Source organism: Carassius gibelio, chromosome A6 (assembly GCF_023724105.1).
Source record: "Carassius gibelio isolate Cgi1373 ecotype wild population from Czech Republic chromosome A6, carGib1.2-hapl.c, whole genome shotgun sequence".
Lineage (NCBI taxonomy): Eukaryota > Metazoa > Chordata > Actinopteri > Cypriniformes > Cyprinidae > Carassius > Carassius gibelio.
The window spans coordinates 14,837,190-14,848,292 of NC_068376.1; the positions used below are offsets into that span (position 1 = coordinate 14,837,190).

At 35.1% G+C, this 11,103-nt stretch overlaps 2 long non-coding RNA genes across 2 annotated transcripts; one reads left to right on the plus strand and one right to left on the minus strand.

Moving 5' to 3' along the window:
* The first annotated feature begins 4,358 nt into the window (after positions 1–4,358).
* Positions 4,359–6,039, plus strand: LOC128015140 (uncharacterized). Its single transcript, XR_008183807.1, has 3 exons — positions 4,359–4,474; positions 4,640–4,800; positions 5,467–6,039. It is a non-coding gene; the product is annotated as an uncharacterized LOC128015140 (long non-coding RNA).
* A 1,482-nt stretch (positions 6,040–7,521) lies between these two features.
* On the minus strand, positions 7,522–9,401 carry LOC128015141 (uncharacterized). Its single transcript, XR_008183808.1, has 4 exons — positions 9,286–9,401; positions 9,058–9,142; positions 8,425–8,552; positions 7,522–8,304 (listed from the first exon to the last, which is right to left on the minus strand). It is a non-coding gene; the product is annotated as an uncharacterized LOC128015141 (long non-coding RNA).
* Positions 9,402–11,103: the final 1,702 nt, after the last annotated feature.

The following is an 11,103-nucleotide window of genomic DNA, read 5'->3' on the forward strand; positions in this document are numbered from 1 at the left end:
GCTCCGGCTACAATGTTCTTCCGCAAGACGCAAGCAGTTCTGTTTATTAACCGCTAGAGCGTCAAAAGTTCCCTACTGCAGCTTTAATCTTGTAATCATGTGTTGTCTTCATTACTTCCTTCCTTTAGTTTTATATTTATACTTCCTTTTTTTTTTCAGACCCATATTTTCAAATTGGAAAAATAGTAAAAAAATTATGAAACAAACATAACATTCCATTTCTACTTTAAACTACACTGAATGTTTATTTTGGAAAATTATTTTACAAATCATGACTCCTATTCAGTCATGATAGTCAATAGTATGCATTTAGGATACATGCAATTATGTTAGATTATCATCATCCAGTTTTGAATTTGTTATTATTTGTTATTTTATTTTTTTAATTTATCCACAACATTCTATATCTCACTTTAAATAGAATTTCTTTAAATGCATTTCTCTTTCTACATATAATGCCAATAGACAAAGACACAATTAGTTCCGGAGTGCCATATACTGAGCTTGTTAACTGTCCCATTAGACTGGTAATACACGCAAAGATCAGCATGCTCTAGTTGCGAAGGCCATTTCCCTTGTTATGGCTCTTATCTGGACAGGGATAAAGTGAACTGGTGCAATTATCTCTGCTAAGAGATGCTATGCAGCTTCAGTTTAATTAATCGAAACAGGACATCAAGAGCAAAGATGCTCCTCAGACCCAGATTTTGATGTCACACTTACTTGCAACCATCCTTTAAAAAGGAAAAAAAGCAGTCACCTAGTGGTGTATGTTGTTACTAAGACATCTTAATCACGAGTTATGGCGAGTGGGGCGGGGCAGAGAGCGAGGCCGGTGGAGTGACTGGAAATCAGCGACACCTGCGAAACTCACGGGTCTCGAGTCCCATGGAGGAGATGGAAGGATATAAAATAGGAGCGACTACAGTGAAGGGGGACCAGAGAGGACCAGGCCTGGGTTTTATTTTATGATTTGATTTTGTTTGTGCACGGCAGTCATCCGTGAGGGGCTGCCGCGCTGTTTTGTGTTTATTTTGTAATTAAAGTCTGTTTAATTGTCCGCCGGTTCCCGCCTCCCTCTTCCCGATGACTATGAAGTTTTAATGCGTTACACAAGTATATGATGCTGTGAGCTTGTAAAAGCACGTGCTCATATGATGTATATGCTCTATAAATTATAATTTTGCATGATTTCTGTGAGGGGTAGGTTAAGGGGTGGGGTTAGGTGTGGTCGTTTTAACGAATAAGCTACCTACAGTAGTAAAATATGTACGAATTACTGTGAGATTGGCAGAAAGACGCAACACGATACTGCCATTATTTTGATGCCCGCATATTAATTCCCTAATAACATATTTTATTAACTAATGAAGTAAATTCATATGTTAATTACCACAATGAGTTGCAGCATGCATTTCAACTTCCAGTTGTCTGCTTTAATTTATCATTGGCTAATGATTTGCAAAGGTATCATTCTGTTATAACTTTACTCGTTGAGGCACATAACTATTAACTAATTGTTAAGTAATATGTCATTGTGGATATGGATTCAATTATTTAAGTTAGTCGTGCTTCAACAAGTAAAGTCGTAACATGATACCATTGCAAATCATTAGCTAATGAATACTCAAAGCAGACAACTGGAAGTTGAAATGCATGGTTCAACCCATTGTGGTAATTAACATATGAATTTACATTATTTGTTAATATAATATGTTATTAGGGAATTAATACTTTAAGACACAATTTACTAATAATAATTCATTGATTACTTAATCAATGAATCATATAAAATGTTATGTTAAATTTGTTGCAGATGCAGTGTCATTTTTAATATATGGTTTCATTCTTCACGAGTTATACATTTACTCATGATTATCTGTGCATTAGTTAAGCATGAATTAATGCATATTAGTGCCACCGTATTGTAAAGTGTTAAATATTTAGTCTCTTAAACTTTCTGTGCTTGGAGGAGGCAAAATCCAGACCGAAGTCAACAACAATAACAACAATAAAGTTTCAGCTTATTTCTAAAGTGTTGCCGGCAGACCAGAATGCTCTGACGCAATTAGAATGAGCTTCCAAGTGGTTGAAAAACACTATACTTTAAGCAAACAATCAAAAATTCTGGTTTGCAGAACTATCTTCGAATCTTAGACCAGAGATATGACTGTAATTTTATTACTGGAGAACATGACCAGACAATTTATTAAAAAAAAAACATTCAGGGGTAAAACTCCAGAAACTTGCCTACTTAGTAAATACATGCAAATAACAATGTCAACAGTTACTCTATTTTGACACACTATTTTGTGGTTACTGATGGAAGATATCAGTGGAATGTGCAGCATTACAACAAGTAACAACCATTCAACAGAATGGGGGATGAAAAAAAACTGAAAAGACAAAAAGAAAGAAAAATATAAGAAGGATGGACAATTCACATATTGAACTCAGGGAATGTTTGTGGAACTAAAGACAAAAATACAGCAGAACACTTGACTCTTTAGACAAAGGCAAATTACATTGCTTCTGGGAGAAACAAGATTCACTTTCCTATAGTGTTCCATGTCATTTGCATGGTTTATAAACAGTCCTCTCAAAAAGCCTATGTAAATGAATCATAAAGCCACAGAGAGCAGAGAGGAAAGTACATTAACAGAGGCCTGGCGGCCCTGAATCTAATTCAGTTAGATGACACTTTCATTATCGTGCGTCTGATTCAGAGATATTGAAACCTCTTTTTTAAGCACACAACATCTGCAAAAGCAACTTTCTCTTCTGCATGCAATATTCCAGCTTTTGGGACATTTCCATGGAATTAGGTGAATTTTCAGCACAACATTGATTAGAATCAGCAGTAGAAGGGATAAATATAAAAATAAAGCTGCTTTGGTCAGTCAGACACATTTCACACAATCGTACTTGATGACAATTGTTCTTTATTTCTTTATTTATTTTTTATCTGTCCTCTTTCTCCCTTTCAAACGCATACACATTTCATGTTCTAGCCAATAAAAAAACCATCAAAGGAAACAAAGGAATATTATCCCCTGCGAATGAGGATGTGCCCATCATTCCCTGCTTTGTTCCTGAAAGGCCTGTAACTTTGATAACATGCGGGAGAACATAGGTAATATTGTAAAACTAATGAAAGTGAACTAGCCTCAAGAATCCTGTCTATCAATAGTTCTCTCCCTCTGGATGGGAAGGACATTTTCAAATTCAGCACACTGAAATAAAGAGCAGAGAGATTATTATGAGCAGGGGTGGATGTGGATGTATCTATGTCCGACATAACATTCTCAGCACTGAGAAGTAATAGTTTTCTCCCTCTGGATGCGAAGGACATTTTCAAATTCAACACACTGTAATAAAGAGCAGAGAGATTATTATAAGCAGGGGTGGCAACCCATTCTCACTCCAAAGGCGTCAAAAACCGAAGCATGGTCAAGCGCCCCTAGCGTCACTTTTATGACGCCAAATGTGCCTCTCGGCGTCGAATATCGAAGCACTACGACCTTCATTGCTTTCAATGGGAAACTTTTGGCGTCAGAATTCGACACGAGGACATGAGATGTTTCTCGCTATGAAATCACGTTCAAGAAGTCTCATTCAGCACACATCGCGATACTTGCTATCAGTTCCACAGTTTGGGTGAGTAGTCGTAAATACGCTCTTTTAATGCCTTTTATAAAATGTATTCTGTCTTATTTATTAATCAGATTAGTGCCATATGTTTAATCGCTGTATTATATCGGTCATCCGCGGCTGTCTTTGAGTTTCATTGCGTTTAAATAAATGAACACAGCTGCTAATTAGTCTGATTAAACTCTTATCTGTCACCTGATGTGCCATAGACCTTCGAACAGTTTTATATCATTATTAATTTCAGGATTAATGATGTAAGTTGTATTTGTAGTAAAATCATGGTAATCACGACACTTACAATAGTAATAAATGAAATGTGAAGTTAAAACAGTAAACAGGACATTAGTAACTGTAACTGTAGTTTTACTGTGGTATATTAATAATCAATACAACAATACAATAATCACCAAACCAGCTATGTTTGTATCACTGTAATGTTAGTGTTTTTATGTGCTTTTATATGACAGATATCACAGTAATCATATGTTCTGTAGCATGCTTTTAATACCTTTTAATGTAAATCCAAAAAAAAAAATTTAAAAATAAATAATAAAACATGTATTTTTCCATTTTGCAGTTCATTCATATCAGTTTATATTTATATATATATTTATATATATTTATTATATCTAAATATTTTGCTCACAGATCATTATTAACATTCTTTATATAATTCAATTTTATTTACTCTCCCCATTTTATTATTTTTCTTTTTATTTTTAGCTGAAAAGACGTTAAGGCAGTCAGCCCAGTGGTGTTTCTGGAGAGGGATTCCTTCAGAAATGGAGAAGACAGAAAGCTGCGGAGGCAGATATATGCAGCAGTAAGTCTGTGATAGTTTGTCCCTTTTATCAAACATTCCTGCTGTTATAATTTGTACAGCATTTGTTGTTTCTTAAACTGTTGCACTGTCCAAATACCCACACTTGCCATCTTTGCACTTGACCACTTGATTACTTATTTGACGTCTTTCCTGTATTTTGCCTAGTGTTCGAGTGAGCATGATGACCACAAGTGTGTGTCGAACTTTTCATGACCTGATGACTGTGTTTCCCAATCCTGATCCTGGAGAAGCCCAGCACTGCACGGTTTTGGTGTCTCTCTTATCTGCCTTGGAGTCTTCACTGATGAGCTGATGAGTTGAATCAGGTGTGTTTGATCAGGGAGACATCTCAAATGTGCAGTGTTGGGCTTCTCCAGGACCAGGATTGGGAGCCACTGCCTTATGGGACACTTATGTGTTTACAGAGATTTTTAATATCTAATTATCAATATTTCACATACTGTACATTGGACAGCTTCCCATGACCTCTTGTGAGATCTCGGCAAAAAGTCTGACGATTTATTCCAAAACATGATGCATGATGGGATACACTAAGCTTTGTATAGTGCTCCGGAGCAGTATTGGAGAGGTTTAGTGTGTGTTAAGGACGCTGTGCTTTGGCATTATTAAGACCGGGGACAGTCTCGTTCACACACTGTCACGTACACACACTCAAAAGTGGCCAAGACTGCAAGTGTGGGTATCTGGACAGGGTCAAAGTCTTAAAAATGATCCCTAAACACATCACAGTCTTAATAATCCAGTTTAACACTTGTATGATATTGTACAAGCCCCAGGACGGTCTCATCTGACACTATCAAAAGTATTCATATGACTATAGCTTGCTATTAATTACTTGCTTTCAATAATGGATGCATTTAACATTTAATTATACAGCATCTTTACAGAGGCTGCTTTTATGGTCTAAACAAAACACAGTGTAATGTATAAGTTGAATGTAATTTAATATTTACTTCCTTTCTGTCTTACAGGATTGTTTGAGGATAAGGCTGTAGCTCCATCATGCACAAGGACTCACCTCGTTAACTCTTTTCCCCCGCACACACAGAAATGGTCCCTGGATCAGTGATTAGACTTTGCAGTGGTTTGATTTTTGCAGAAGATGTAACTTTGTTTTAATTATAAGCTCATAATGAATACATTACAGAACCAGTGATGAAAACAATAGTTAAAAATAGCGCTCCATATTAAAAATATATTGCACACTTGACATGCATGTCTTCATGGTGTTTTTTTGTGAGTTTGAAACATTTACATTGTGTCGTATAACATTTTGGTCACAACACTTTTTCCAGTGTTCTCTGAAAGACATACTGTATTTACTGTTTTGTTTTTTAATAAAAGCATTTTCATTTGCATACTGAAAATAGTTAATGTTTACAACATAACTGCCTTTTTATTCTTTATGGTGGCAAAAACGAGCTTGGTGACAGAGGATGCAGTGTAGTAATTTGGGCATGTTGTCTTTAAATGAGTTTGACATATAAATAAATAATGGAAGATCCTTACAAAAATATGCATGTTTATTATGCTTTATGTATTTATTTGTTCATTCATTCATTCATTTATAATTTCAGTTTTTATTCCTAGAGTTCAAATGGTAGAGAATGGTAAATCACAGAAACACAAATGTGATAAAATTTTAACTTTAAAACACAATGTAATATACAATGTAAATTTTAGAAGCACGTCATTTGATTAGTAAATATATTTGTCTTTGGTCAAAAAAAAAAAAATACAAATCTTAAAAATGTGTCATATTTATTATAGAGGAATCTGTCTGTTGGATACAACTGCGACTGCTGGGCATGTGCACATCAATATTGCCCAATGTTTGTCAAGCTGAACAACGGAGGAAGGTGAAGACGTTAATAAAACTGAATCTAATAAGTAGCAAGCTTAATCTATTGTTAACCGAATCTATCCCTTCAGCCGAAAAACGAAAGACGTCGGTCATACATGGATAAGGAAGTGTGACGCTGCTGCTCAGCTTTGATGTCATTGGCTATGAATTTTCAGGACAGTCTGTGGTTGGACTATCTTTTAACCCATATTAAACAGCGCATCATGTTAAAAAGTATGTTTTGCTGCTATCATCACATTAGTAATATATTAAGTCAACAATGAAGTGTTGCTATCTTGACAAAAATGACATCTTTAGCGAGATCCTAATCCTAACCCTAAGCATAACTTCAATGAACTACAAAAAACAGCCCCCTAGTGTTGCCTTTGCATAGATAGAACGACGGAGGCTTGTGGGTAATGTAGTTTAAAACCTTTTATTAACGAAACGAAATAAATTATTTATTTTAAGGAAAACTGGATATCTAAATATGTTTATTGTGCAAACCTCTATGATATATTTGAGAGGCAGGCTGAAATGTGGTATTTTACAGTGAGCAATATTAAAAATGCCTTTATGTCAGCTTTCCATTTATTTCTGAAAACTGAGCTCAACATTATTTTATCAGCATAGCATAAGTAATAATCCTGCCCATTTTCTCTTTGATATGTTAATTGGACTCTGATTTACAGCCATTTGAAAAGTACAGTTTTGGGCTCTTCCGGGGGGTGTTACTGGGCCCCGGGGGGTAGAAGGGCAGTAAAACCTACATATATGTATTCTCCTCATCATGGACAACAAACTGAGCTGAGTCACATTTATATCTGACAGTTTTCACAGTCCTCTGTTTTCTATTCTATTCATCATGACTATTATACCTTTTGAAAGGACATTGTGAGGCCATCTATTGAAACATTGAAAAATTAGAAAGAAATGATTTAATAATGAAAATAATAGATTATTTATTTGATTTTTGAAGTAAATGGCAAGAAATATAATGGATGAACCTGCAACAACTTGCCTTTATCTATTCCCCACCTATAAAGCAGTAATCAAGGACAATGTATACACATTGTGATACTTCACTATTACACAAGGACAAATTCATGCAGTGCTAAGAATATTAATTTATATATATATATATATATAACTATTTAGCAAAAATCAGTGTAAAAATGTCCTCCTCACCCCCGTATCTTGCTCCTCAGGTGCTGGACATCAGTAATGTGCCTGCTCTTGGTTTTAATGCAGTACAAGATCCACGTTGATCATTCCTGCTACATTCTCAGTTATCCCTCAAGTGTTTGTAACAATAAAGCCCATGGCACCATCTTGTAATGCAGAATAATTAATCTCGTAACTCCCTTTATTTCACTAAAAAATGTGCATATTTGTTACTAAAATATAAAAAAATTACTTTCTGGTGTACTGATGTCCCAGATGTTATTAATCCGATCAAAAATGTTTATGTCTTAAATAAAAAAATAATCCCAATAATTAATATGTTGTTTTTCCAAGTCTAAAATAAACACATATGAGCCTACCTAGTAAAATTATGTATTTACCAAGAATCTTCAGAACACAATATTCACCATTTTCATTTTATTGAAGCATAGACTATAAAGTTGATAAAGTAGCATCAAGACAAATAAGATTCAATGAAAATAATTATCATCAAAAATACATTAACCTCATATATAAATCAGTTCACACAGATGAGTGATGAAATGTCCTTAAAAGTCACACAGTCCCATCCAGTCAACTGTGATACAGATCATGTGATACATATAAGACATGTGATACTGTTTCAGAAAATAATGATTCCCATCATCACATCTAAACTGGTTTCATCTCCCCATCGTGTTCTTCTTCTCTCGTGTCTGGAAACAGTTTGTGGTTGATATCCAGCACTGATGTGGTGTAGCTTCTCTCAGTCAGAGGATTTCTCAGTCCTAAGATCCCAGACCTGGTCAAAGTGAAACAAGCAATCCAGATGAAGTTGTTTAATGGACAGAGAGCTCAGCTTATGTTCTGTGTGATTTTAGCAGTGTGAGCAACTATGACCCTTGTAGTACTGTACACTTACCATTCTTCAAGCTGGTTTGAGACCTTTTGAGAAGCTTTTTCTCTGAAGAGAATTTAGCACATCCTCTTCTTTCACTCCTTTCAAGAGCATCACTTGGTCAAAACCCCTCATTTGGCTGATGAGATCATCTGTACAAATTAAAATACTGCAATAAAAATTAAAGAATTAAGAAAAAGTTACAGAGGCAAAGGTCTTGTTCATGAGACTCCATTAGCATGTGTAGTTCTCAGAGACTCTAGAATTCATCTTTTGTTGCAGTAAATGAGTTTTTTCCCTCTAGAATCTTTCTCCAAAGTTCCTGACTTCTCTCACAAATGTGTTTTAGTCTGTGCAGTGTAAGGCCTGGCTTCAAACCAATCCACTATCAATTCACAATTTATAACATAACATTTAGAAAATAATTAAATAATGTACATTGGTGTTTATATCAACTAAACCAATTTCATGATACTTGTCTACTCTTAAAACAGGTGGTGTGTTTTTAAAAACATAATATTAAAAATGTCCAGTCACACTTTGCTAACATGCTGTAATTGTAATAGTAAAAAAAGAAATCAAGGCTGACATGACCAGTTCTGTGAGAGATCATCATAAAATGTTGTATAACACAGCATTGCTTCAACACACACATACCAGAGGACTTCTGTTTGTTTGAGCACAAGATGGCCATCTTCATTCCTCATCCTGAGCAAATCATTTCCTTGGTCTTCCTTCTCTTCTGTGAAACAAGATAATCTCTACTTACTCTGTGTGCAATTAATATTGCTCATTAAACATAATTAAGTAAATTTAAAGTAAGATTCAGACCAGAGCATTTGAGGAGTAAATGTTGATTAAAAAAAATATTCTAAACAAATGTACCTGGGAAGAGCTGATCATGGCAAGATTCGCTGAGACTCAGTAATAGCTCTTTTAGTTTTTAGGAAGGTTTGTGAGGGTTGGCTCTTGAGTGAGCCGTTGAGCTTGATATTTTAGACCTGAAAAAGAAGAACAGCATTAGGATTATCTGCAAAAAATCCTGTAAGACAGAAAGAAGGAAATATTATTAATTACGTGCAACTTGTACATTACACCTCTGTAAAGATGCTGTATAATTAAATGTTAAATGCATCCATTATTGAAAGCAAGTAATTAATAGCAAGCTATAGTCATATGAATACTTTTGATAGTGTCAGATGAGACCGTCCTGGGGCTTGTACAATATCATAAAAGTGTTAAACTGGATTATTAAGACTGTGATGTGTTTAGGGATCATTTTTAAGACTTTGACCCTGTCCAGATACCCACACTTGCAGTCTTGGCCACTTTTGAGTGTGTGTACGTGACAGTGTGTGAACGAGACTGTCCCCGGTCTTAATAATGCCAAAGCACAGCGTCCTTAACACACACTAAACCTCTCCAATACTGCTCCGGAGCACTATACAAAGCTTAGTGTATCCCATCATGCATCATGTTTTGGAATAAATCGTCAGACTTTTTGCCGAGATCTCACAAGAGGTCATGGGAAGCTGTCCAATGTACAGTATGTGAAATATTGATAATTAGATATTAAAAATCTCTGTAAACACATAAGTGTCCCATAAGGCAGTGGCTCCCAATCCTGGTCCTGGAGAAGCCCAACACTGCACATTTGAGATGTCTTCCTGATCAAACACACCTGATTCAACTCATCAGCTCATCAGTGAAGACTCCAAGGCAGATAAGAGAGACACCAAAACCGTGCAGTGCTGGGCTTCTCCAGGATCAGGATTGGGAAACACAGTCATCAGGTCATGAAAAGTTCGACACACACTTGTGGTCATCATGCTCACTCGAACACTAGGCAAAATACAGGAAAGACGTCAAATAAGTAATCAAGTGGTCAAGTGCAAAGATGGCAAGTGTGGGTATTTGGACAGTGCAACAGTTTAAGAAACAACAAATGCTGTACAAATGATAACAGCAGGAATGTTTGATAAAAGGGACAAACTATCACAGACTTACTGCTGCATATATCTGCCTCCGCAGCTTTCTGTCTTCTCCATTTCTGAAGGAATCCCTCTCCAGAAACACCACTGGGCTGACTGCCTTTACGTCTTTTCAGGTAAAAATAAAAATAAAAATAATAAAAAGGGGAGAGTAAATAAAATTGAATTATATACAGAATGTTAATAATGATCTGTGAGCAAAATATTATATATATATATATATATATATATATATATATATATAAATATAAATATAAACTGATATGAAGGAACTGCAAGATGGAAAAATGCATGTTTTAGCATTTATTTTTAATTTGATTTTTTTTTTTTTTTTGGATTTACATTAAAAGGTATTAAAAGCATGCTACAGAACATATGATTACTGCGATATCTGTCATATAAAAGCACATAAAAACACTAACATTACAGACATAGCTGGTTTGGTGATTATTGTATTGTTGTATTGATTATTAATATACCATAGTAAAACTACAGTTACTAATGTCCAGTTTACTGTTTTAACTTCACATTTCATTTATTACTATTGTAAGTGTCGTGATTACCATGATTTTACTACAAATACAACTTACATCATTAATCCTGAAATTAATAATGATATAAAACTGTTCGAAGGTCTATGGCACATCAGGTGACAGATAAGAGTTTAATCAGACTAATTAGCAGCTGTGTTCATTTATTTAAACGCAATGAA